This window comes from Spermophilus citellus (genome assembly GCF_964194105.1).
Source record: "Spermophilus citellus genome assembly, chromosome: 1".
In the NCBI taxonomy this organism is placed as follows: Eukaryota; Metazoa; Chordata; class Mammalia; order Rodentia; family Sciuridae; genus Spermophilus; species Spermophilus citellus.
In genome coordinates, this window is record NC_138182.1 from 142309483 (window position 1) to 142337035 (window position 27553).

General features: G+C 39.5%; 1 pseudogene across 1 annotated transcript; it reads right to left on the minus strand.

Annotated features, from left to right (window-relative positions):
• Positions 1-1211: 1211 nt before the first annotated feature.
• Positions 1212-23405, minus strand: LOC308651031 (SNW domain-containing protein 1-like; annotated as a pseudogene). The gene is made up of 2 exons: positions 21867-23405; positions 1212-1352 (listed from the first exon to the last, which is right to left on the minus strand). The product of its transcript is annotated as an SNW domain-containing protein 1-like (transcript).
• Positions 23406-27553: the final 4148 nt, after the last annotated feature.

Here is a 27553-nt window from a genome sequence, read left to right on the forward strand (position 1 = left end):
TGTTCCTCGGTAATTGCATCCAGATAAATATCTTGGAATCATTCATCATGTGTACAAAAATGAATATTTAATATATAAATATGACCACAAGTGATAAATCACCCAATGGCTCATCTCCTGGGGACTGTTAAGTAAATGGTGTCCATCTGTTCTCTGTGATTCTAGGCAGCAGTGAGAGACAATGAAGTAGAGCCAGCTGAACCAGCCTGGAGAGCTCTCTAGGGCACCATCAAGGGAGGAAATAGCTAGGTAGATAAACACTGCCAATATTTTTTAAATTGTCTTAAAAATATAAACCAAAACATATCTCATGTATTTCTACATATTCACATAGTAAATCCATTCACAGGATCTAGAATGAGACCAAACAGAGAGCATCTCAGAGAGGAGACTCAAGTCTGGGTATGATACTCAGGATATGTTTGTATTGTTCACATTTTAATAAGTAAAAAGTAATTGAATTTATTTTGAAATTAAATTTAAATATCTTAAATTGTTTTTATTTACCTACTTTTCCTTTTTTTACTCGTTAAAAAAAATCTATGCAAAATGCATTATCTTTTCTACAAACTGCCATGGTGTTTAAAGGCACATTTTTTACATCTGATCTTCTACCCACCTATGTTTCTATTATTTTCAAACTACCCTACAGACCTGCCCACTTGAGTAAGCAAGTGGTGAGAACAGTAAGTTAATTTATAATTTTGAAGGATAAATGAATTGTAAGGAATTACTCTCAGATTAGAAAAATGGATTTTTATTTGGATTTTAGTGTGTTCTCACTATTTTGTGCATAAAGTTCACGCATTAACAATGTAATTGAAAAAGTCCAAACCAGTGATTTCCTTGGGTGATTTTGACACCCAGGATGTTTGGCAATATGTAGAAACACTTTTGGTTGTCAAGCTGGGGGAGCAGTTGCCACTACCATTTTCAGGGTAGAGACCAGGGATGCAGTTAAATATCCTGCAATGCACAGAACCATCCCACATTAAAATATATCTGACTCAAAAATAGTGCTGAAGTTACAAACTTCTAAATATACCACATGTGAGTAACATGTAACTAGTTAGGTTCCACTTACTGATTTTCTTCACTCCTCTAAGAGGATGGGGGGAGGCCTAGGCTCACACCTGAACAATGTACTGGTAGATCCTGACCAGGCTGACCAGCATGCTGATGTTGGCCAAAAGGGAGAAGATGGACAGGACCTAGAGGTTCCTGATGGACACCAGAAGCACCAGGGAGGGCAAAAAGGTGAGCATGTAGAGTCTGGAGTCTGTGGTGGGTGTCAGGATCACCATCTCATTGTCATGGCACTTGTTGTTGGTCCCAATGGCTGCTTCTATCACCTAGAAGAGAGGAAGAAAGAAAAAGGAAAAGGCCTTCAATCATGAAGCTTGTGACTGTCCTGCTGGAAGAGGCTGCTGACCAAAGGCTCAGAATGTGAACCAGGACTTAGAGGCACCCGTGCTGGTGAACACTCCTTGAGGTCTTCATGGATATTGTTGTTAGCAACCCACCTGTCTGAGCTGGGTGTGGTCTATCCAAGACAGAAGAATGGAGAAGACATCTTGAGGTTTCTCTACACCCTAGGTCTTCAGATGAGAATCAAAGAAAAGAAATGTACATAAAGTGTTAAAACCTCAACTCTTTTGTTGACCAAAACTGGCTTGGAAGCAGTCCTAAACAGAAATTCCTCTCGTGTGTGATCATATTCTTTCTTCTCACCAGAACCCTACCTGTTTAAAGTTATCAGCCAGAAACAGAATAATTACAGCAAAATCCTGGCTCAGTGAAAATCAGGAAGAATTCCTTTATGTGCCTGGAGATGGGAAGGGGGAAGTACAAAGGTCATTAGAATAAAAAAGCAACCCCCCACCCCCAGAGAGACAAATGCTTTGTGCTTTTATCTAAATCATCACAGACCATTCCCAGCAGGTGACAAGAACAAGCACAATCTAGAGCTCTGGGAGGGGAGAGACACTCTCTGTGTGTTTTCTGAGATCCCCTTCCTGATTTCTCTAGGATGCTGTGTGAGGTCAGGGAATCACCAAGGCAGAGCACAGGCATCAGGACCCCTGCCTAGCCCCTTGTGCTCCTCTGTACCCATTTGCCAGCCTATTGCATTTCACACAGGGAGCCCTTGACATAAAAGGCCAGGAAGTGGACTCTTTCACAGCCTCTCCCTAAAACTGGGACCCAATAGCCAACCTAGAATTATATAAAGACACAGAAATAAATGTAACTGAACACAATGCTGGTGTAAGCACTGTTGTACATCAGCTGGTCACAACCTAAAGGGCCATCAAAAGGAAATTGATTACATTATCAACTTCTTAAATGGAACACTGTACTGCAGTGAGAAAGAATGTGAATTCCATATGTGCTGACAGAGGAAAAAACATCCAAGTGATTTAGGGGGGAAGCAAGTTTCTAAATAGTATATACAATATGGTCCATTTGTACACACATAAAATTTTAAGGATGTATATATGTTTGTAGATATATAAAAAATTCTAAGAAGATATTCATGCAAATGTGTCCCGTATTTACTTTTGCTTTTCACTTTATGTCCTTCTCTCTAGTTTAAAAAACAATGCTTTTCCTACAAGGGTACATTTTATTAGAAGGAAGTAGCATGTACAGAAAAGGTGGGAAGAAGAGAGCGAGGGAAGGAGGAAGGCAAAAGGCCAAAAACAGGGATCACAAACAGCGGCAGCAAGAAAAACAGTCCCAGTTCCATAGGCTGAGCAGGTGGCAGGACCCCAGAGTGCTCATCACACACACACACACACACACACACACACACACACACACAGCCTCTTGCCTACCCTTTTCCTCTGTCCCTACCACATGGTTTTTGTAGCTACATCTATTTATAAAACTCTTGAAAATTTACATTCTCTTCTCTAATAATTTCTATACTGATTTGTCTTGTTTTTGTATATGCATGGATTCAGTGCATACCCCAGTCATTTGGCCATGTAAGAGCTGTTTAAATCATTTCTTAGTTGGCTGGATTTCACAGTCAAGCTATATTTTTGCATGCATTTTTAAGTGAGACTCATGGGCACTGAACTGTTTTAGCTTTTCCAATTTTATGATTTTTGTATGTCCATTTTTGCTGAAGAATGAACACTGTTCTCCCTATTATTCCACCTGCTGCCCAATGTCAACCTCCGAATTTCTGAAAGCTATGAATATGTGACCTAGCATGGCAATAGTGACCCTGAGATAGAGACTCTGAAAATGAGATTCAGTTGATAATTTTGAATGAAAAGATTTTCCTAGATCATTTGGGTACAGCATAAGTCATCACAATGGCCTTCATGAGAGGCAGCTAAGAGGCTGATGGACAGAGTGGAGCTGTGATCATGAGTAGATGTTGGACCAATGCCTTTTGAAGATGAAGAACAACAGTTAGGAAGGCAGGCAGTAGAGCTTCCAGACAGGGGCAGCCCTGCTGACACAGGGAGGCCTGAGGTCCAGGGAGGGCTTTGACCTCCATAATAAATTTTTATTTTAGTCCATAAAATTCTAGGAGACAAATATGACAAGAATAAACTTTTTTCCTTATAGTTAGGTCAATGTGAGTCATTTTGATCTTGGGTGAGATTTTTTTTGTTCTGTATTAAAATTATAGATGATTGAGTTAGTAATATGCTTAGTACATACTAGCCTGCTCATGAAGGTACTTGTGCTTATTTCATGGAGTTATATTTTCTCTTGATCCTGATGCTAAGGAATAATTTACTCAGCATAACCTATATCTTTAGAAATGAATTCTGCAGGAATAATCCTCCATACTTTGCTTATTTATTACTTTGTGTCAGAAATAAAAGTTCCAACTCCCCCAAAGCAGAAGTCGTGTTACAAATATTAACCTTGTGAATGTCCCTTTTCAAACTGAGATTATAGAGTTATAAGACATATATTTTATTTTATGAAACATTTGGGTAATTTTTCTCTAATACAGCTACATAGAGCAATACTTCACTTAGTTCATAAAGATTCCTTATTCCCTTATATCTAGATCATTATTTGACATAGATTGACCCTCTGTATTTTACCAATTTGATTCAGGCAAAATAGTATCTTTTATTTTTATTTCTTTAAAAAGCTTACAAAGTTGAATATTTGCTGATAAATATGCCTGTCAGTGTTGGAGAATACCCAGAGTGATAGGGGTATCATGGGGTGAAGGAGACAAAACACATATTCAATTGAAAAGATTAAGTGCAATGTACATGGCATGGAAGGTCCAGTATAGCTCCCTCAGAGCTGAAAATCTGATGGGATCTAAATGTTTCCAGAAGACAGACTGGACTGTGGCACAAACTGCAGGAGAGTGACAACTTTGGGCTTGATAAGAGAGGAATTCCTGAGAAAGGCTAGGTGTGGTGAGCACAGGGTTGTCATCTCCCTAGCACTGTGGGTGTGATGAGGAAGAGTGGTGGAGGAGAGAAGTCTGGCTGTGAAGATACAGGAGACTGTGCTAGGATTAGGGGAAATTCAATAACTGCTGGGGTGGATGGATGGATGAGATGTTCTCAGCTGCACACCTACATTCCAACATGTCTCTTTCCTAGGTTTCTACATAATATAAACAGCACTAATGAAATAAAGTCTTTACCTCTTCTATGAGTCAAGCATGGTTCTGAGCCTGACCCTCTCTGATACTGCCGTATCCTTACCACCTCTTCTTAGGGTACATTATGTGGTATCCCAAGACACATAGAAGAATTTCCTTTGTGTGTTTCATAATGTCTCTCTAATTTTGGTATCAAGTAAAAGATTGGAGAGTTCAAGAGAATAATAGAATTTAAACTGTATAAATGGTGTCTTTTATATGACAGGCTTTGGCAATGTGCAGTAGTGTGAACACTGCCTGGGTCCCTGGACTGTGCTGATGTCACCAATAGGTCATAATTCCCTGCTGAGCCTTAGTGAGAGCTGGTCTCCTAACAACCCTGATGCTGTAGTGAACACTGCTCAGGACAGTGGTCTGAAAAAAAGCCTCTCTTTATTTATTGTTTCTGAAGGTACAGATTTCATTCTCTGTCATCATCAATGAACTCCTTCAGAGTCGAGCTTCAGAGAGAAAGTTACCTGGTCTGAGTGACCCTCTGAAAGTTGTACCTTGAAGAGAAGCCAGAAGATGAAACATGTAGAAAACCCCTTCATCACCCAGCTATCAAAGAAATCAACGGGTATGTATAGAATCTTGTCTGGGCATAAACTAGCCAGCACTGCCTTCTAGAAAGAGGAGAGCATGTCTAATTTGTGATGGATGACGGAGGAGTGAGGGAGAAAGCATAAGGTAAATGACTGAAGAAGGGACAAAGGGACATTTTTCCGTATAGCTTCTGAGGAAAGAAAGTGAAAAAAAAAATTAAAATGTGTCTGGAACCAGCAGTGTCCTGGAAGCAGATCAAGCTCTATAAAACCAAATTGTAAACAGAAAGCCCTGCTGGGCACTGAAGGGGAGCCCACATTTTGGGAAGCCCACAGTTGACCAGCCATCCCCTTATATCAACAGTGCATCTCCCCACCTCCAGACAGAGCACCCTGCAGTGGGTTCTCATAGGAATTCAGCTATAGAGAAGGCAGATGGCCAAGTAGAGGACAGCTTTCACGCAGTGGTACTGGACAAAAGCAGCATGTGGACGAGATCCTCAATGAAAAGAGTGAAAGAGGGATTTCACTAAAATTCAATATTGGGTACTCAAAGTGACTTTTGAGTCAGAAATTTTGATACAATGAACAAAGAAAGAATATATTGAAGCACCACTGCCACACCAAAGCCGAAAAGCAATGATGGTGGTGCTGATTCACCAGAGGGAGGGAGAACACAGATCTTATATGGAAAAACCTGAGTTCAAAAAACTGCCTCGAATTAATATGATCCAAGTGGCCCTACTACGCAAAGTGCTCTACAGATTTCATGCACTTCCTATTAAAATTCCAATGATGTTCTTCATAGAAACAGAAAAGGCAGCCATGAAATTCATTTGGATAAATAAGAGGCCCAGAATAGCCAAAGCAATCCTTAGCAAGAGAAGTAGAGCAGGAGGCATCACAAAAGCAGATCTTAAATTATACTACAGGGCTATAGTAAAAACAAACAGCATGGTATTGGCATATAAACAGGACCAAAGAACTTCAAAATAGAAGACCCACAGACAAATCCACTTAAATACAGTTATCTCATCACAAACATACATTGGAGAAAAGATGGGCTCTTCAACAAATGGTGCTGGGAAAACTGGAAATTCATGTGTAACAAAATGAAATTAAACCTCTAGCTCTCAACCTGTCCAAACCTCAAAGTGAATCAAAGACCTAAGCATTAGACCAGAAATCCTGCACGTATTAAAACAAGAAGTAGGCCCAACTCTTCATCTTGTAGGTTGAGGAACTGAATTCTTCATCAAGGCTCCTAAAGCACAAGAAGTAAAATCAAGAATAAATAGGATGGATAAAACTAAAAAACTTCTTTACAGGAAAGCAAATAATTAAGAACATGAAGAGAGAGCCTATAGAATGGGAATAAATCTTTGCCTCCTGCACCTCACATAGAGAATTAAGCTCCAGGATATATATATTTTTAAAAAAACCTCAAAAAACTTACCACCACAATAAAATAAAATAACCTAAACAATAAATAGGCTAAGTAACTGAACAGAAGAAGAAATACAGTTTCTGTATTTCTGTATGTTCTGAACTACACAGAAGAAGAAATACAGTCAACAAATACATGAAAAAATGTTCAACATCTCAAGCAATTACAGAAATACATATTAAAACTAAACTGAGATTCTATCTAATTCCAGTCAGAATGGCAAGTATCAAGAATACAAGTAACAATACATGTTGGCAAGGATGTTGCTGTTGGGACTCCATACTGGAAAGCAGTATGGAGATTCCTCAGAAAACATATATACCCAAAGGACTTCAAATCAGCAAACAATAGTGACCCAGCCACATCAATAAATGTAGCACCTGACTCACAATAGCTAAGCTACGGAAACAACCTAGGTGCCCTTCAACAGATTAATGGATAAAGAAAATGTGATATTTACACACAATGAAATATTACTCAGCCATAAAGAAGAATGAAATTATAGCATTTGGCTATAAATGGAAGGAATTGGAGACTATCATGCTATGGGAAATAAGCCAATCCCCCCAAATCAAAGTCCAAATGTTACCTCTGATATGCAGATATCAACCCATTTTAAGCAGGGAGTGGGAGATAGAAGTTTATTGTATTAGACAAAGGGGAATTAAGAGATAGGAGAAGGGATGGGAATAGGAAAGCCAGTAGAATGAATTGGACATAACTTTCCTATGTTCACATATGACTACATGAGCAGTGTAACACCACATTATATACAAACACAAGAATGGGAAGTTGTACTCCATGTATGTATATAATATATCAAAAGCAGGTGTATTCTTTAAAAAAAATGCTGCCTAAACATAGTTGATCCAGAGGCTGCACTGTACACTAGTGCTTGAAAAGCACTCCCGTTATCCCACTGACCATGAAGAGCTGAGGCAGGAGCAATCTTGGGGCCGTCTCTCTGCAACAGTGGCTCAGGAGGCAGGAGAGCAGAGCAAACTCCGTTGCAATATCCCAGCAGATGCCAACCAGGTGGGAAGGGTAGCCCAACTCACCTCTCCTTTGAGTCTGGTGGCTCCCTTGACCAGAAGTAGTCCAGGAGTCTGAGCAGGAGCCGTGATTTCACTCATGGACTAAACCCAGGAAGGCCGTGCTCAAGGGCAGCAGTGAGAGATGGATTGGCCCCTATGCCCCATGATTGGATTTCCTTGAAGGTTGCTGAGAACAAGACCCACATCAGAGATCAGCTGCTGTGAAGCCTAGAGGCAGGTGGGTCTAATGCCTCCAAAGCAGACACCACCCAGCAAAGCCTGATTAGCCCTCAGCCCCACCTGCTGGAAGTCTCCTCCCAGATCCCGCAGAAGCAGTACCCAGAGAGTGCACCAAACTGGCCTGAATGGACAGAATGCCAACTGACAGTCCATCCCAACTCACCCTGCCTCATACTGGTGAGAAGGGAAGCTGAGTCTTAAACAGCTTCAGTATTAGGCTGCTCCAACTGGCAGCTCAGAGAGCAGCACAAACACAGGAAGAGGCTAACAACCCCACCCCAGCTCTATTAGTGCCTGACTCAAGAAGGACTGGAAAGGAAGAGTACTGGACATGGACATGACCACCCAATCTGGGCAACTGCTTACCATCTCAGTGGTCAATCTATTCTTTAGAATTTTTTTTCTTTCCTTTTTTTTGTGTGTGTGTGTGTGTATGTGTGTGTGTAAGTATGTATGTGAATTCTTGCTGTGCTGCTTGGTTCAGGGACAAGATACATATACTTATTTGTTTCTTTTCTCTAATTTTTAGCATTTTAAAAATGTAATTATTTATTCTTGCTTTATCTTTTGAGGGTTTGAGTTTTTCAGACTATAGTTGTTGGTCTGATTTTATATTATTTTCGTTGGTTTATTTCTCTTTCTCTCCTGCTAATGACTAAATTCTATTGCTTTTCAGAGTGTTTGTACCAGTTTGTGGACTCACCAGCAAGTATGAGTGCACCTTTGAACCCACATTCTCATCAACATTTATTGTTATTTATATTTTTGATAATTGTCTGGAGTGAGAAAGAATCTCAATGTAGTTTTAATTTCTCTAATTTCTAGACATCAAACTTTTTTTTTCATACATTTGTAGACCATTGGTCTTTCTTCTATTGAGAAGTGTCTGTTTAGCTCCTTTGTGTGTGGCTTCTTTCATTCATCATTTTATATGAAGAATTCATTCATGTCACATATGGCTTAGTCCGTCCATTCTCTTACTTTGTATGCTACGTGAATTACACATAAACATATTTTGAAAAGTCATGATTTTTGTTTAAGCACATTGATTTTCATATCTTCCTATTCTTTGAAGTTTTTCCTTAGATTCCACAAATATAATTGCTCTAGTCTCAGATAATAGTTTATTAATTACATTGGTCAGATAATCCCCGTAAAAATGAACAACACACACAGGCACAAACACAAAACTACACACACATAAACAAGTTCCTCATCACAGGACAAGAAATCACTGCACACAGACATATGTCAATCTAACCAAGAGACACAAACTATATTCATTCTCACTCAAATGTACTCTTGCCCAGACTCCCCTTTGGAAAAAAAAAAAACTAGTCTATTGTACATTAAGCAAGGATCCAATATTAACCAATGTGCTATGAATCTACTCACACCAAGCTCATTTGCCACATACCATTTGATTGAAGTGTGTATATAACATACATGCAGAGGAATTCATGAGAGATCTTGATTACCTTGGACAGTTAAATACTGGCTGGGGTGCTTGGTTAGCAGTAGGGGCAGTGACAAAAGACAATAAATATTTAATGTCTTCAAGAACCAAATTTTACCAATGTATGATTTGAGACTGAATCTGCAGGAAGTGAAATGAAGAGGATGAACGGATGAACGTGTAAATGCAAGGGAAGGTGAACAGTATCCAATATCTTAACCAGGATGGTGGGTATGCAGAGACTTGAGGGCAGGGTCTAGATGGAAACATACTAGTTCCCTATTCAAGCCAGAGATATAGAACAAAATAAGAATCTGTGTGTGCAGGGCTGGAGAAGTAGGAAGGGGAGATGTATGCTAGGAGGTGAGCAGCTGTTTTAGCTGTAAGTTCTTGTTCCTAATGGAGCTCTAGAGTTTACTCAGGTATTTTGGTTCTTCTGGGTATGCAACTGTGTCTTAGAAACAAGGAACTGGAGTGTGTGAGCCTTCAAGCTCCATGTCAGCAGAATTTTCAAAGCAAAATTTGGCAAAATAAAAGAAGTCAACAGTTCTGCTACTTCATGAGCTCTGACACCATCAGGAATAGAGCTATGGTGAATGGCATGGAGTCCAATCCAAATGAAGGAAGTCTACTGCAAACCCCAATGTGCAATGAGAATATAGTGCTCATATAGGTTTGTCTTTTAGCAAGATATAGAATTTATTTTCTATAAAGTCATGGGCCATCTCTATTATTAGAACTCAGCACATGATATTCAGAATTTTTTGTTTAATAAATGAATGCACTAAATTTCTACTATAGCTTTATGATCTTTATTCCCTTATTTAGGAGCTTCAGACTTACACATGTACTATCCAAATCCTGTGTACTCATTGGAGGACTATGTCCTGGTTCTTGAGGATAAAGATTCGTTCTCTGATTTATATAACTTCTCTGAGACTCCTCTTTCTACATACATTCTCTCATGATGGCAGGGGACAGGTAGAACAGCAAAGTCTAGATCAGTAGAGTAGGAATCTGAGTATGCCTGAAGAAACCCAGCTCAGCATCTCTGCTCCTTGATGGATTAGGGACATGCATTAAGTATGGTTGGAGGTGAAAACAAAGGGACAATTTCAACAGCAATCCTGTGGACTTCAATCCTTTATTACCATTAAGTATTTTTGTACCCTTTCTAAATAAGATCTTTTATTTTGAAAATGGAGACCACATTACTTAAAATTATACTATTTTTGATGGTAATAAGACCCAGGTAAAATGGCTGGAGTGTCGCATAATTCCTCAATGAAAAATTTTCACTCATTTTTAACTTTAACCCGTGACTTGGATATATCACAAAGTTTTTAATCTATTTACTTCAGAAACCATAATTATTATTTATTACTTTATTGCATCATTTGGCTTTTCTTTTTAAAAAGTATCATCTTTGAATCAATTATAACTTTGTTTCTTTCCTTCCCTTACTTTATGAAAATTAATATACCAAATATTAAAATATAAGATCATGCTATTTCTTTTCTGATTCCTATTTGTTTATTCTGATATGAACTTGTTCATCATGTCTATTTTACACAACTCTTATGTTTTCCCTTTTCATTTCTTTGCAGTGACTTGTCTTGGAATTCTTGTTTATTAAATCGGGGTGCCTAAGTTTTGTACCACGAAAAATATTTTTGTGATTGCCCTTTCCATTTCTTTGGCTAAAGTTTAATTTCCAACTATAGTTCTGTTTATTTCATGCTGCTTTGCTCTATTCAATATAATTATACAATTGCTGTGTCATTTATTCTGTATTGTTTTGCTCATTGTTGGTTTCTTCTCACAGAGTACTATATTTTACCACAGGTGAATTCTCTTTGATACACTCTGACTTTATTTTTGCTGTAGTAAGGATGAAGAATGAGTCCTCTCAATAAATTTCACAAATCCTGGACAGTGAATATGTGACCTTGTATGGCAAAAGAGACTTTGGAGATGAGAGTAAGACAAGGATTTTGAATGGGAAGGTTTTCCTGGGTCATCTGGGTTCAGTCAAAATCTTCACCATGGCTTTTATTTATTTATTTATTTTGTTCATTTATTTATTCGTGTCTTTTCTGCCCTTCCTTATTCCTCTTCTTGATCTCTCCTGGATGGCACTATATGTAAGCTTCTTTATTTATTCTTTATTTATTAGAGTGTTTCTGTGTCTCCTTATGTCTTTATCAAAATTGTTGCTGTATTATTTGGTATATAGATATTCATTAGTTTTATATTCATGGTGAAATGTAGATTTTAGTGGCTTTTTAAAAAATATTATTATTTTTTATGACAGAGCATAATTTTATTCTTTAAAATTATCTTTAAATTTATAGCTGTCCCACATCTTTGCTTTTATGACATTTTTTCTATGGTTTATTTATTTCATTTTTATTTATTGTTTTTGAGAGGCAGATAAAAGGGAGCTCATCAGAGAAGAGTGTGATCAAGTGAGCAGATGTTGGACTGATGCCTGTTGAAGTTGAAGAGTGTGAACAACAGCTAAGGATGGCAGCCAGCTTAAAATAAATAAATAAATAAAGGAAAGATCCTCTAGTAGAGCTCCTAGACAGGAGCAGCCCTGCTGCCACACTGATTTGGACTTGACGCTCGGAGTGAATTTTTGACCTCCAGAACTTCAATATAATACATTTGTATTTTAAGTCATAAATTCCTGTACTTTTCTATGGAAGTAGCAGGAATCCTGTATGATTAGAACAACCCTTTCCCTTAGATCTAGACCTAATGAGAGTCATTAAGACCTTGGGTGAGATTAATATTTTTCCGTCCTGTTTAAAAATTATAAATCACTCAATTATCAATTATCAATGTTAGTGTTACATACTGCCCTGGTCATGGGCCACCTGTGCTTATCTCATGGAGTTATATTTCTTTTTGAAACCTGATCACCAGTGCCCTCCTGAAGCTGCATTCTAGGGAATATTTTACTGAGTTGGACCTGTATCCTTGGAAATGGATTCTAGAGCAATCACCCACCATAATTTGTTTATTCATTGTTTTGAGTTAGAAACTCTGAATACTAACTCTCCAAAAGCAGAAGTCATGTTACTTATTTGATCCTTGTAAATGTCCCTTTTTAAAGTGAGCTCATAGAGTTGTAGGTTGTGTATGTACTTTATGAAATGTTGCCTAATGTTCTCCAATAAAATCAACGTAAAGGAATACATTCAGTTCATGAAGATTCCTCATTCCCTTATAGCGATATAATTCTTTGGTATAGTTTGATCCTGTAATTTTTATCAATTTGAAACATGCAAGATAGTAAGTATTTTTATTTATTTTTATTTTTCAATAATTTATTGGTAAATTATATTTGCACATAATGGTGGGATTTGTTGTTACATATTCATATACACACAATATAACAATATAATTTGACCAATGTCATTCCCCAATATTTCTCTTTCCTCTTTCCACCTCCCTTCCTCTGATCTCTTTCCTCTACTGAGGTCCCTTTGATTTTCATGAGACCTCCCTCTTTACTTTTTTTCTATGAGACAAGCATGCTGCAGAGCCTGACCTTCTCTGTACTGCCATATCCTCACCACTGAGGAGACTGAGGAATGCAGTCTCCCTAGACACACAGAAGAATTTCCCTTGTGTAATCCATATCATCTCTCTGAATTTGGTATAAAGTGTCATATATGAAAGTTCATGTTAATAATAGAATTTCCACTGTATAAAATTCAGCTCCTCAGGTGATGGGCTTTAGCAATCCTGCAGTACTGTGGACACCGCCTGGACTGTGCTGATGTCACCAACAGGTCATAATACACTGCTGAGGCCTTAGTGACAGCTGGTCTCCTAACAACTCTGATGCTGTGCTGAGCACTGCTCAGGACAGTGGTTTGTCAAAAAGCCTTTCTTTATTTCTTTTGGAGGTAAAGATTTAATTCTTGGTCATCATCTACTAACTTTTTGAGACTTGAGCTTCAGAGAGGAAGTTACCCGTTCTGAGTAACCCTCCAAAGAGTTGCACCATGAAGAGAAGGTAAAAGAGGAAACATCTGAAAGCTTAATCGTCTCCCAGCCTGCTAAGAAGTTTAGGAGTATGTGTTAATATATTCTCTGGGCCTAAGATAATCAGGAACTGCCTTCTCAAAAGGAAGATGTGTGGATTCCCAGTTAGTGGCAGAGAAGGGGAAGAGAGAAAGAGCCAAGAGCAGTCACTGAAGGAGGGAAGGTAGAGGAAAGGGGTGTTTTTCTGTGCACTCCCTGAGGTCTTCCTGAGGGCCCAGGTTGAGAGTGAAGAGAGGATTCAGATGATCCAGTCTTATCTCTGTGGCTTTGGATTCAGACCACCCACACAAAGGCACTAATGTGTCTTGTCGCAGGGATAGTGGTTGGTCCAGATTACACTTCCTTTAAAAAAGATTGTATTTCCTTTCATTAGACTTCTTATGAAGGCGTTTGGTCGCTTCTCCCAAAAGCCATTGGGGCATAAATGATGTGATGAATTTTCTAAAGATACTTTTCCTTTTAATGAAGAGAAAAGTGGTGCCCATAAATGAGGGAAACATTGAAGGAACCCTGCAGGTTGAGCCCAGACACAGACTCAGAACAGCACTCAGGAAATGGGCAGGCTGCCTCACCTCAAAGTGCAGATTGTACTGTGTACAATGTTCAGGTTGGACACCAGCAGTCAGCAGTGCATAAAGTCAGCAGTACATAAAGTGTTAAAACCTCAACTCTTTTGTTGATCCAAACTAGGTTTAGAAGCAATCCTAAACAGAAATTCTACTCATGTGTGATCATACTCTTGCTTTTTACCAGAACACTACCTGTTTAAATTTGCCAGGCAGAAACAAAATAGACACAGCAGAATTGCAGTTGAGTAACTATCAGGAAGAATTCCACAATGTGCCTGGAGATGGGAAGGAGGGAATACAAAAGTCATTATAATACGAATGCAAGACCCCTCCCCCAAGAGAGACAATGCATTGATTGTGCTTTTTCCTAAGTCATCACAGACCCTTCTCAGCAGGTGACAAGTATAAGCATGTCAGTCTAGAACTTTGTGAGGTGAGAGACAGTATCTGTGGGTTTTCTGGGGTCCCCTTCCTGGTTTCTTAGGATGCGGCATGAAGTCAGAGAATCACCAGAGCACAGCACAGACAACCAAGATCCTGCCCAGCCCTTTGGGCTCCTCCATACCCACCTGCCAGCCTATTCTACCTCACATAGGGAACCCGTGACATAAAAGACCAGCAAGCGGACCCCTTCACAGTCTCTCTCTAAATCGTGGACCCAAGAGACAACCTAGTCTCATGTAAAGATGTAGAAATAATGTACCCGAACCTATTGCTGGTGGAAGACTGCTGTACAACATTTGGTTACAATGTAAAGGGGGAAAAAAAGGAAATTGATTACAGTATAGAGTTCTTAAGTGGAACACTGTACTGCAGTTAGAAATAATGTTAGTTCCACATGTGCTGATAGGAAAAAAAGATCTAAGTGATTTAATAGTGAAAAGCAAGTTTCTGAACACTATACACAGTACTGTTCATTGTACACACACAAAATTTTTAAAATGTATGTATGTTTGTGGATATATGGAAAATTTCAAGAGGATATTCATGCAAATATGGCCTGTATTTACTTTTGCTTTTCACTTTATGTCCTCTCTTGTTTAAAAAAATCCTTTTCCTACAAGCACACATGTTATTAGGAAGTAGGGTGTATCGACAGGTGGAAAGAAAAAAGGGAGAGAAGAGGGAAGCAAAATGCCAACACAGAGGTCGAAAGCAGTAGCAATATGGAAAACAGTCCCAGTTCTATAGACCTAGGAGGTGGCAAGACCACAGAGTGTTTCTCTCTCTCTCTCTCTCTCTCTCTCTCTCTCTCTCTCTCTCTCTCTCTCTGACACACACACACACACACAAATACACAACTTGTCTGTGTACCTGATCCCAGGTTTAATGTCTAGCGGTGACAGACGAAAGGAAGGAGAAAGGAAGGAAAAACAGATTGGAACAAAGGCCCAAAGTTACTGGGAGGGACATGTGGAGGTGAACAGGGGCTGCTTCAGGGACTTGAAAGTGAGAAAGTCCCAGGCCTGTTCCACATCCCCAGTGCTGGATTCTTCTCTTAGCAGCCCAGGTCAGCTTCCTTCCATTGGGGATCCAGAGGCTGGGAGGACAGCCTCCGCTGTTCTCCTCACAATGTCCTCCCTGCCCTGGCCTAGGACCCCAAATCGGGTCCCTTTCACTCCTGCTTAGGGAGGTTGCCAGGCGAGGAGCAACCTTTGCAAAGTATTCTTAAGGGTTGGGGGGGGGGGGGAGCAAGTGCAGGAGAGGAGCATCTTCCAGGCGCCCATCTGGTTCCCCAAGTTCTCCTCTGCTGACCCCCCACCCCAGGGAACCCCTTCCTCCCACACCACACACACTCAGAATTACAGAGGCACGCTAGCATTCACCTTCCAACCATCCCAGGTCCCTCCATGAAACCTCTAGTTGATTTTCTTTCTGATTGAAAAAAGAAAGTGCAGCGACTCCTCTCAGGAGTCTCCTGAGCAAAGAAAGCCCACCCGAAGGCGTCTTCTGTAGTTCCCAGGAACGGGGAAATCTGGAGATCCCAGGAAGCCCCAGTGGATCAAGAGCCGGGAACTCCCTGCTAATTCCCGCGCCTCTCACCTCAAGTTCTTCCACCAGGTAGGTCCTTCTAGTCGCCTGGGGCTAATTGGGGCTAATTCCAAATCCTTGGCAATGATCTGACCATTTCCCTCATCTTGCTTTTGGAGGCTGCTGGTGCTGCTCAGCTGGACCAGACAGGACGCTCCCCTTAGACTTGGCTGGCATTCTTTGGCTGCAGTTAGGTCGGGTGGGACTGGACAGAGAGGCTGAGGCACAACCCAGACTCTGGCCCTGCTACAGCTGCTTCTACCACAGAGCACCCACATCTTGGGCGCTCCCAATGCAGCAGCATATGACTAGGTTCTTTGGTTGTTGTTGTTCAAGGATTGAACCCAGGAGAGCTTAACCACTGAGCCAATCTCCAGCCCTTTTATATTTTATTTAGAGACAGGCTGTCCCTAAGTTGCTTAGGACCTTGCTAAATTGGTGAGGCTGGCTTTGAATATCCATCCTCCTGCCTCAGCCTCCTGAGCCATTGGGATTACAGGCCTGCCTCAGTTCTTGTCCAGGCGTCAGCGCTCTCCTGCTGCATCAGGATGCCCACATATGGCCTTTGGCACAGGGCTGTGGACCGGCCAGCAGGGCTCCTGTAGCTCCTGCTTCCTCCTGCAGCTCTCCCCTCTCACAGGCCACCTCCCAGGGGTGCAGAGGGCACAGGTTAGCAGACTCCACTGTCAGAGGTCAGGCGAAAACCATGGCAGAAGGGCCTGGTGGAGGAGCCGCTAAGCTCGTGGCAGCCAGGAAGCAGAGAAAGAGGCAGGAGCCTGGGAAGAGATATATTCCAAGACCACACCCCAACGACCTGCCTCCTCCAGCTAAGTCCCACCACCCACGGTTGGTACCCAGCTGTCCATTCAAATCATTAATCCTTCAGATGGACTCATCCACTGAGAGGTTACAGCTCTCATGACCCAGTCTTTCCATCTCTGCCCATTGCCACGGTTACCTAACACGTGAGCTTTTCCGGGGACATTCCTAGTGTCAAACCATACAGCCAGCAATGTTATGAATGTGTTTCTACATTTTATTTATCAATTTGTGTTAAAGTTTACATTAGAACCTAATTAATCACCACTTTTATCTTTAGTTAATAAGAAAAAAAGATAAACATCTTCATTAGGACTATTTTACTCCCTTAAAAAAATCAGAAACGTGGTAATGTGATGATCTATTATTAAGCAAAAAGGAGATATTTTAGCAAAAGAAATGCTAACCTATGCAGAGGTTTTAAAAATATCTTCCCCAGACTACTTCTCTTTTGCTCTTACCATGAGCTAGTGTTTTGTATGACTGATACATATTCACATAGAAATTCAAATGTTATTAAGAATCATACACTTGAAAATTACCTGAGTTTATTACTCAAATGTAACCATTTTGAATAGATGGGGCAAACAGTTACAGGTCATCCCAAATAAATATTGTTAGGTGCAGGACAGGCTGAGTAAGCTGTCTGCAGGTCATGCCAAACAAAGTTAGCTGCAGGGTGACCTGGTCACTCAAACCCTCTGTCTGGCTCTTTATCACCTGTTTGCTTCAAGCCCAAAGGCCCAAGCCCCTACTCAAGGCTGAGCACTTCGGCACCCCCCCACACCCAAGGCTGAACACTCAACCCCCTGCTCAAGGCGGAACACATAACCCCCCTTGTGCCAACAAGGCAGCTTGCAGACCCAGAGACCTCATTAGATTTGGGCTATAAAAACTCCCTCCTGCCGGGCCCCTCTCTCTCTTGCTTTCTCTATCTCTCTTGCTATCTCTCTTGCTTTCTCTGTCTCTCTCTTGCTCTCTCTCTCTCTCTCTCTCTCTCTCTCTCTCTCTCTTTTCTCCTCTGTTGCACTGCTGCAATAAAGATCTCTTGGTTGCTCTGAGTGTTGTGGTCACTTTTCTTTCAAATATCATACCTGTACTTACTTATAAATAGAAGGCAAAATGAGGAGCTGAATCAGACTCAGAAAATTGTATAAGTGATATATGTAGATTTTTATGTATATCAATTACACATCAAGCTATTTAATGTGCATGCATGAAGAATGGATGATGGAAAGAGAAATATACTATTCTCCCCAAACTAAGTCATACTATCATTATTTAAATCATATATAAAATTTGATAATCCTTAAATATGTCAGAAAAAATGAAACTGGAATAAATAAAACAATGTTGTTGAACTTCAAGTGTTTCACAGAAATGAATTTATTAATACTTAAAATTTCCCCAGTAAAGATACAGATTTAAAATATTGAGGCCCAGTGCTGTGCTGTATGCCTGTAATTCCAGTGTCTTGGGAGGCTGAGGCAGGAGTACTGCAGGTTCAATGTCAACCTCAGCAAAAGAAAGGTGCTAAGAAACTCAGTGAGATCCTGTCTCTAAATAAAATACAAAATAGGACTGGAGATGTGGTTTAGTGGTCAAGTGTCTCTGAGTTCAATCCCTGGTGTAGTGTTAAGTTTCATTCTGAGTATAAATGAAATCCTGACTTTAGAGATGAAGAAATTGACACATTTTACCCTTTTCCTCTGTTCAATCTTATGATTTTTTTTTTGCTATTTCTACATTGTAAAACTTTATATATATGCACACACACACACACACACACACACATATATATATATATATATATATATATAATATATATTTGGGGTTGTAGATGGACACAATACCTTCATTGTTTTTTATTGATTGTTCAAAACATTACAGAGCTCATGATATGTCATCTTTCATATATTAGACTCAATTGGGTTTTGAACTCCCATTTTTACCCCAAATACAGATTGCAGAATCACATCTGTTACATACTCACATTATTACATAATGGCATATTAGTGACTGTTGTATTCTGTTACCTTTCCTATCCCCTACTATCCCCCCTCCCCTCCCCTCCCCTCCCATCTTCCCTCTCTACCTCCTCTGCTGTTGTTCAGTTCTCTCCCATTTTCCCCCTCCCCCTTGCCCCTCATAACCTCTTATAATTTTGTGTATCATTGAAGGTCTCCTACCATTTCCATATGCTTTCCCTTCTCTCTCCCTTTCTCTCCCACCATTCGTCTTTGTTTAGTGTTAGTCTTTTCCTCATGCTCTTCCTTTCTGTTCTGTTCTTATTTGCTCTCTTTATATCAAAGAAGACATTTGGCATTTGTTTTTTAGGGCTTGGCTAGCTTCACTTAGCATAATCTGCTCTAATGCCATCCATTTCCCTGCAAATTCTATGATTTTGTCATTTCTTAGTGCTGCATAATACTCCATTGTGTATAGATGCCACATTTTTTTTATCCATTCATCTATTGAAGGGCATCTAGGTTGGTTCCACAGTCTAGCTATTGTGAATTGTGTTGCTATAATCATTGGTGTGGCCGTATCCCTATAGTGAGCTCTTTTAAGGTCCTCAGGGAATAGTCCGAGAAGGGCGATAGCTGGGTCAAATGGTGGATCCATTCCCAGCTTTCCCAGGAATCTCCATACTGCTTTCCAAATTGGCCTCACCATTTTTCAGTCCCACCAGCAGTGTACAAGTGTACCCTTTTCCCCACATCCCCTCCAAGAAGATGGAAAAATGTACCCTGTTCATGGATAGGCAGAACTAACATCATCAAAATGGCGATATTACCCAAAGTTCTCTACAGGTTTAATGCGATGCCAATCAAAATCCCAACGGCATTTCTGTAGAAATAGATAAAGCAATCATGAAATTCATATGGAAAAATAAAAGACCCAGAATAGCAAAAGCAATTCTAAGCAGGAAGTGTGAATCTGGAGGTATAGCGATACCAGATTTCAAACTATATTACAGAGCAATAGTGACAAAAACAGCATGGTACTGGTACCAAAACAGGCAGGTGGACCAATGGTACAGAATAGAGGACACAGAGACTAATCCACAAAGTTACAACTATCTTATATTTGATAAAGGGGCTAAAAGCATGCAATGGAGGAAGGATAGCATCTTCAACAAATGGTGCTGGGAAAATTGGAAATCCATATGCAACAAAATGAAATTGAATCCCTTTCTCTCGCCATCCACAAAAGTTAACTCAAAATGGATCAAGGAGCTAGATATCAAATCAGAGACTCTGCGTCTGATAGAAGAAAAAGTTGGCTCCGATCTACATATAGTGGGGTTGGGCTCCAAATTCCTTAATAGGACGCCCATAGCCCAAGAGTTAATAACAAGAATAAACAAATGGGACTTACTTAAACTAAAAAGTTTTTTTCTCAGCAAGAGAAACAATAAAAGAGGTAAATAGGGACCCTACATCATGGGAACAATTTTTTACCCCTCACACCTCAGATAGAGCCCTAATATCCAGAATGTACAAAGAACTCAAAAAATTAAACAATAAGATAACAAATAACCCAATCAACAAATGGGCCAAGGACCTGAACAGACACTTCTCAGAGGAGGACATACAATCAATCAACAAGTACATGAAAAAATGCTCACCATCTCTAACAATCAGAGAAATGCAAATCAAAACCACCCTAAGATACCATCTCACTCCAGTAAGATAGGCAGCCATTATGAAGTCAAATAATACCTTCATTTTATTTGTTTATTTTTACTTGGTGCTGAGGATTGAACCCAGTGCCTTACATGTGCCAGGCAAGCGCTCTACCACTGAGCCACAACCACAGCCCCCATTGTAAAGCTTTTTAAAATTTATTTTCTCTTCTTTAATCATAATTTTCACACTCGTATGTCTTGTTTTTGTAGTATACATGCATTCAGCGATCATCCTAATCCCTTGGTCATAATCCTGTAAGAGACTTTGTAAGTCATTTCTTAGTCAGTTGGATTTCATGGTCTAGCTCATTTTTTGGAATGCATTTTCAAATAAGAATCATGGACAGTGAGTTATTCACAATTGTGTTAACTGTTAAAATTTTATGATGGTTCTGTGCACAGCATCTTGGTTGAAAGGGATAAGAACCCAGTACCACATGACATCAGGTTTACAGAGATGTATTCATGAAAATTCCTGACCTCAAAAACTTTTGAATTGAACAATAAAATATACACAGTGCCCCAAACAAGAATAATTCGTCTCAGGATGTTATGTGAATCTTCAAGACAGGAGGAACAGATGGGGCAAAAGCACAACGTGAGAGATATCATATAGAGTTACCATGGTGACTGAGATATGCTGGAGTCCCTGATGAAACAGAGAAGGATGGAAGAAGAGTCTGCAGCAGCCATCCCTGATGAGGACTTACAAGACCTGAGGACAGAACATTATTCCTAGGAAACTGTATAAAGTAGTTGGGCCATCAATTCCCACCCTGTCCCATTCTACCTGAATTCCAAGATGGTTTTGTCAAGATTTTACTGAACTTACTGTACTTATCTTCTTTCATGATATATCTATATATTTTTCAGTTGGCTCTATTACAAAGTTGTTGGTCTGTTTCCTTCAGAAGCTGTAATTATTTTTTTGCATCATTTATCTTTATTTTTACAAAATCTATTTTCTACAAATTATTTTCTTTGTTTCTTTCTTTGCCTTACTTTTTATCAATTGATATAATAAATATTAAATTTTAAGCTTTGTTCAATTTCTTTCAGATCTCATTATTTTCTCTGATAAACTTGTTCAGCCTATGTGCGATACAAATCTAAATTCTCTATATTAATTTCTTGAACCTACTTGTCATTTTTCTTGTCTAAATGTTTTTATTTGATACAAATTGATGTATTAAGAAAAACCTACTTTCTCCACTCCAAAATAAAACAGCACAATAAGGGCAAAACTCATTTGATAGCACAGTCTTAATTTGTGAACATTCGCCTTCTCATCATGATTGTGGTAACCTTATTCCTAAGCAGATGTTCTTATGCAAAATATTACCCCCAGAGCTCTTTTAGAGCCACCATGATGTTTGACTTCTTCCCAAAACTTGTCCAAACCAAAAGGATCTTCTTCAGACTTAATTGGTCCTTCTCGGCCTCTTTGTCTACTTTCTGAAAAAGAAAATTCCATGTTGGGAACACATCTGTTGGTCTTTATTCTGGCTTCTAATTCATCACCATAGTGACTTTGTCCAGATTTTTACTGGGCCTATAAATCCTCGGGGCCATACCTTTAGCACCTTTCCAGGATTGATTGTAAACATTGTAAATGAATTCCATCTTCTCCACCTGTGAATACACTGTTCAAACTCTTGGTTTGGTTGAAAACCCTTTGGTCACACTGCGCTTCCTTGGAATTCTGAGAATTGGGCACTCCAAGAGCCCTGACTTCATTGACATCCATTTTCATTTCTTTGAAGCTTCGACCTCTTATCAGAAGCTTCCCTAGAAGGATTCTGCATCTCTTTTTGTCCATCATGATGGATTCCATTTCTCTCACATGCTTCCCATCCTCTTTTTCCACATGAGTTTTCATCCCTGTTCTCCTCTCTTTTTGACCCATTTCTGTAAGTTTCTCTTCATGTTTCTACTTTTCTTTTAGAGCCATCTTTTGCTCTACTTGAACATGCATTTCCACAGCTTCTCAAGCCTTCTAATAAGCAATATAAAGCACTTCAGCAAGTTTAGCAAAATTCTCATTTATGTGAACTGTCTGGAGTCCTCTTCCATGAGCAGCTGGACATGTCTCTAATGGAATTGTATAAACCTCTGCATTTTTCCAGTTGGAAATACAAGCAGCAATCTTCCACTCTTGTTGTTCCTTTAAAGTCATCTTTTGACTAGGAGAACCCAAGACAGGTACAGGAGAAGGTGGTCCCTGGGGAATTTTCTTATTAATCTTGAAACTTGGAGATCCTATTGGATATTTTTGCATTTCTACCATTCAAATAACCCTCTGTTTAGCTCCATAGTTGAAAGCTATTCCTTGCTGTGATGGTGTGTACAATATGTAATGAGCAGGAGCTAGTTTATCACCTGCTCAAAATGGCATGGCTACAGCAACCTTCTGCAATACAGATTTCTCTAAGGATACCCTTGTCTTCCGTTATCTCTTTAATAGCTTCTTCATTAGGTCTTTGTAGGTCAGGATAATCTGTATTCATAACCTCTTTTGGAACCAGGTCAATGTATTTGCTATAAATGACCTTGCCTTCTGACTGTCCTTGTGAAGAAATTGTATCACATTTAATTTTTTTCCTTCAGGATCCACCTGAGTAACCAGTGCATTTGACATTTTTTTCCTTTCATCCCATATTCAGTGAATAATGGGCCACATGGATCTCTGGAAAAGCAACCCATCTCCAAAATCTTGTAACAACCGAGGTATTTAGTCTTTCCGGTATCCATATGGAGAAGATTCTCTTCAGGAGGAAAAGAGTGAGGTGTAACATGACCTCTAAGAACTTGCTTTTTCTTCAGCCTCAAGCTGGTCTTGAGACAGCTGAGTAGGTGCAGATAAAAAGCACTTGAGCACCATCTTCTTCCGCTTCCTTGACTTGTCACCTGTCCTCAAGTTTTCATTTAATAAATCAGGGTACCTGAGTTTTATAGCTTGAAACATTCTTTTGTAGTTGCCCTTTTATTCCTTTGGTTAATGTTTAATTTAAAGTGTAGTTTGGGTTCTTCATTTCATGCTTTGTTTAATTCAGTGTTTAGACATTTGCTGTGTCATTTCTTTGCCATTGTTTTAGATCTCTTCCATGTACTCTGACTTGACTTTAGTGTAGTCAAATGAAGAATGAACTTTCTCTTCCCACTCTCCTCAAAAAGAAGAAAAAAACCCACATATTAACTGCCTAATCCATGGAAGCTATGAATATGTGACTTTGCAGTGTAAAAAGACTTTGCAGATGACATTAAGTTGATAGATTTGAATGAAAAGATTTTCCTGGCTCTTCTGGGTATAGCCAAGGTCATTACAATGGCCTTTATGAGAGGTAGCTAAGAGGCTGATGGACAGAGTGGAGCTGTGACCATGAGCAGGTGTTGGACTGATGCCACTTGAGGATGAAGAACAACAGCTAGAAAGGCAGACAGCTCTGGAACCTGGGGGAAAAAGTAAAGGGAAAGATCCTCCAGTAGAACTTCCAGACAGGGGCAGCCCTGCTGACACACCGAGGCCTGAAGTCCTAAGAGCACTTAGACCTGCAGAACTACAAGATCATAAATTTGCATTTTAATCCATAAAATTATAGAAAATGAATGTCAGTTATGTGCATATTTTATGAATCAATACTTAAATGTTCCTCAGTAGAGTTACTGTTAGCATAACTGCAGCCATCTTCCTTTCCCCCACCCCCACTTTATGAATACTGTTGTTATTTCCAAGAAATAGAAACTAGCCTAAAATAAACCTACTGGCCTGAAGATGTGCTGGACTCTCCCCATTCTCTCATTGAGAGATAAGATACAAGGTACCAGCCCCTGAGATGGGGACGTACTGGTTTCCCTGTTCTTACCTTGAGAAGATAAAGGGACATGCCGGTTTCCCTGTTTTCCCTTCTGGCTCTGTTCCCAAGAAACAAACTCTCTTCCACAAGATCAGGGGATGCTTACCATGTCAGTCAAGACTAAACCCACCCCTAGCACGAGGCCATGATTTTAGCCTATAAAAGGTAACATTCAAGGGGCAGTTGCTGCTGCTGTCCCTTCCTCTGTGCAGAGCAGCCTTGTCAGGCTCCTGACAGTAAACCCGCTTCTTATCCCAGGTGTGTGTGATTAGCCTGTGCCACTTTTCTTTCAGTTACATAAATCAATATTTCCTTTTAGTTCATGAAAACACCCCATTATCTTATATCATCATTAGCATTTGGTATATTTTGACCCTTTTTTACCAATTTGATACATAAAAGAGAGCATCTATTTTTATTTTTGCTACTTGAGTAGCTACAAAGATGAAAACCTGCTGGAAAAATGTAACTATTATTCAGTGGTGGTGGTGACTATGAGAACACCAGAGTCATGGGCCTGGAGAAGTCAAGGAGAATGAATGGGCAGGGTCATGGTGATTAGTAAGATTTAGAGTCAACATTCAACTTAAAAGATGGGGTTGCATTCTACACTGGGTGGAAGATAAAATGAGTGTTCAGACCTCTAACTCTGTATAGAACCCACGTTTCCAAAAGATGGACTGGGTCCTGGGACAGAATCCAGGAAAGGGAGATCTTCAGACTTGACAAGAATTCAGATTCCTGAGAAAGGCTAGGTGTGGTGAAGCCTAGGGTTACCCTCTCTCTACCAATGTGGACATGATGAGGAAGAGTGGCAGAAGAGACCAGCCACGCTATGAAATACAGAACGTTGACAGCTGCAGGGAAGATTCAATAATTGCTAATAGTGTAGGGATGGATGAGATGTTCTGAAACCCACATCTTCATTCCACATGCCTCTGACCTGGATTTCTACATAATGTACACAGTACTAATGAGATATAGCCTTTACTTTTTCTATGAGTCATGCATTGTTCTCAGCCTGAACCTCTGTGGTACTGCTATATCCTTACAATTGGGAAGCTTGAGTAATGAGGTATTCCTGAGACAGAAAGAAGAAATTACTCTAGTAAATACATACAATATCTCTAATTTTGGTGTCAGTTGTAAGGTTTGAAAGTTCATGTTAATGACAGAATTTCCACTGTATATAAGGTATCAGTTTAAATGATGGGCTTTAGCAACGTGCACCACTGTGAACACTGCCTAGGTCCCTGGAGTGTGATGATGTCATCAATAGGTCATAATATACTGCAGTGGCCTTGGCAATAGCTGGTCTCATAACAACCCTGATGCTATAGTCTGGTGAACACATAGCCTCTCCTTATAAAATTTGTTCTTTCTGAAGGCACAGATTTCATTCTTTGTCATCAACAACTAACTTTTTTAGGAGTTTAGATTCAGAGAGAAAGTTACCTGATCAGAGTAACCTACCAAGGAGTTGCATCATGAAGGAAAAGCAAAAGAGGAAACCTCTGGAAAACCCACTCATCCCTCACACAAAGAATTCAAGCAGTATGTGTTAGCATCTTCTCTGGGTCTAAGGTAACCAGGAACTGCCTTCTACAAAGGGAGAAGAGAGGGTTTCTTATAGAGCAGAGGAGGATAGAGGAAGAAAAAGAGCGAAGAAGCTACTGAAGGAAAAGGAGGTGGGGGGAGAAAGCAGTATATTTTTGAACAGTTCCTGGTTCTTCCTGAGGGCACAGGTTGAGAGTGAAGAGAAGACTCAGATGATTCAGGTCTTGTCTCTAAGCTGTGGGCCCAGGCCACCTACACAAAAGTCACTCTCTGTTACAGAAACAGTGGTTTTGTCTAATTGTAATTTAAAAGAAAAAAAAAGGTACTACATTTCCTTTCATTAGATTCCTTATTAATTTAATTGGGTAAATGTGGTTCTAAATTGTTAATAGTACTTTTTAAGTTTAATGAAGAAGGTGGTTCCTAGAACTGAGGGAAATATTGAGAAAAAAAAACACTTTAAAACTGGCTATACAATGATGAATGTAAAGTCAGAAAATTTATATACTCAAGAATAAAATCAAAATATTTTGTTTCAGACTCTGAAGATGGAAATGTGTGAAAGGTAAAGAAAAAAGACAAAGAAACACTGTTTGACCATGATGGTTGAATTGAAGAGATAAGATTGGTCCTTTTATAGGAAATGAGGAAAATTAACGGTGAACAAATCACTCCTATGAAACAGAACCATTGTTCAGTGTTGCTAGGGGACACACTAAAGCCAGCTGTAAGATTCCAAATTATGGCTCATATTTATGAGGATAATCTGATATTTCCAACAAAAATTTCTGAGAATAAGCAGTTATTTCCAGTGAACTTTTGGTGCTTGAGTATTTCCCGATGGTCTCTTTGGAGAGGCCTGGAGAGTGAAGTTTTCTTCATTTACCAATAAAACCAATAATATTCATTCACCAATAAATAGTCAAGATACTATTGATTGTAACCTGAGATATGTCGGCACATACATCAATTCATATTCATGTGTACACTTAGGAACATACATCAAACACATAGCAGAACAGGGAAAGATACATATTTACATTATAATAATTGTCCACTTATTATAAACTAGGTTACATTATATGCCTCTTTAAAAATTCTTCAGGACTTAGAGCATCCAAAGCTATCGTAACTCTTCTGAGGAATCTCCTTAGTTAAATAATGAAGAGCATAGATGCAGATGGAAATGAAAAGTGTCCTCTGTGATATAAGTCATAATGCATGGATTCAGATGGAAGAAAACTTTGTCTTGATCACAGAGCATTCTAGGCAACCTTGGATTATTAACATTCCAGTCATCTACAAAATACAAAAGCATGGAGAAGTCAAAACAGCCACACTAACAAACCTGTTACACAGATTCAATGCGATCTGCATCAAAATATCAATGACACACTTAAATGAACTAGAAAAAATAACCTGGTTCTGAAATACATATGAAAAAAATTATAGACCCAGAACAGCCAAAGCAATACTGGAAAAAAAAAAAAGGAGTGAAGCTAGAGCCATCACAATCCTTGACTTGCTACAGAACAATGGAATAGAAGACACAGAGACAAACCCACACAGATACAATTGTCTGATACTAGACAAAGGCACCAAGAACACATGTTGGAGA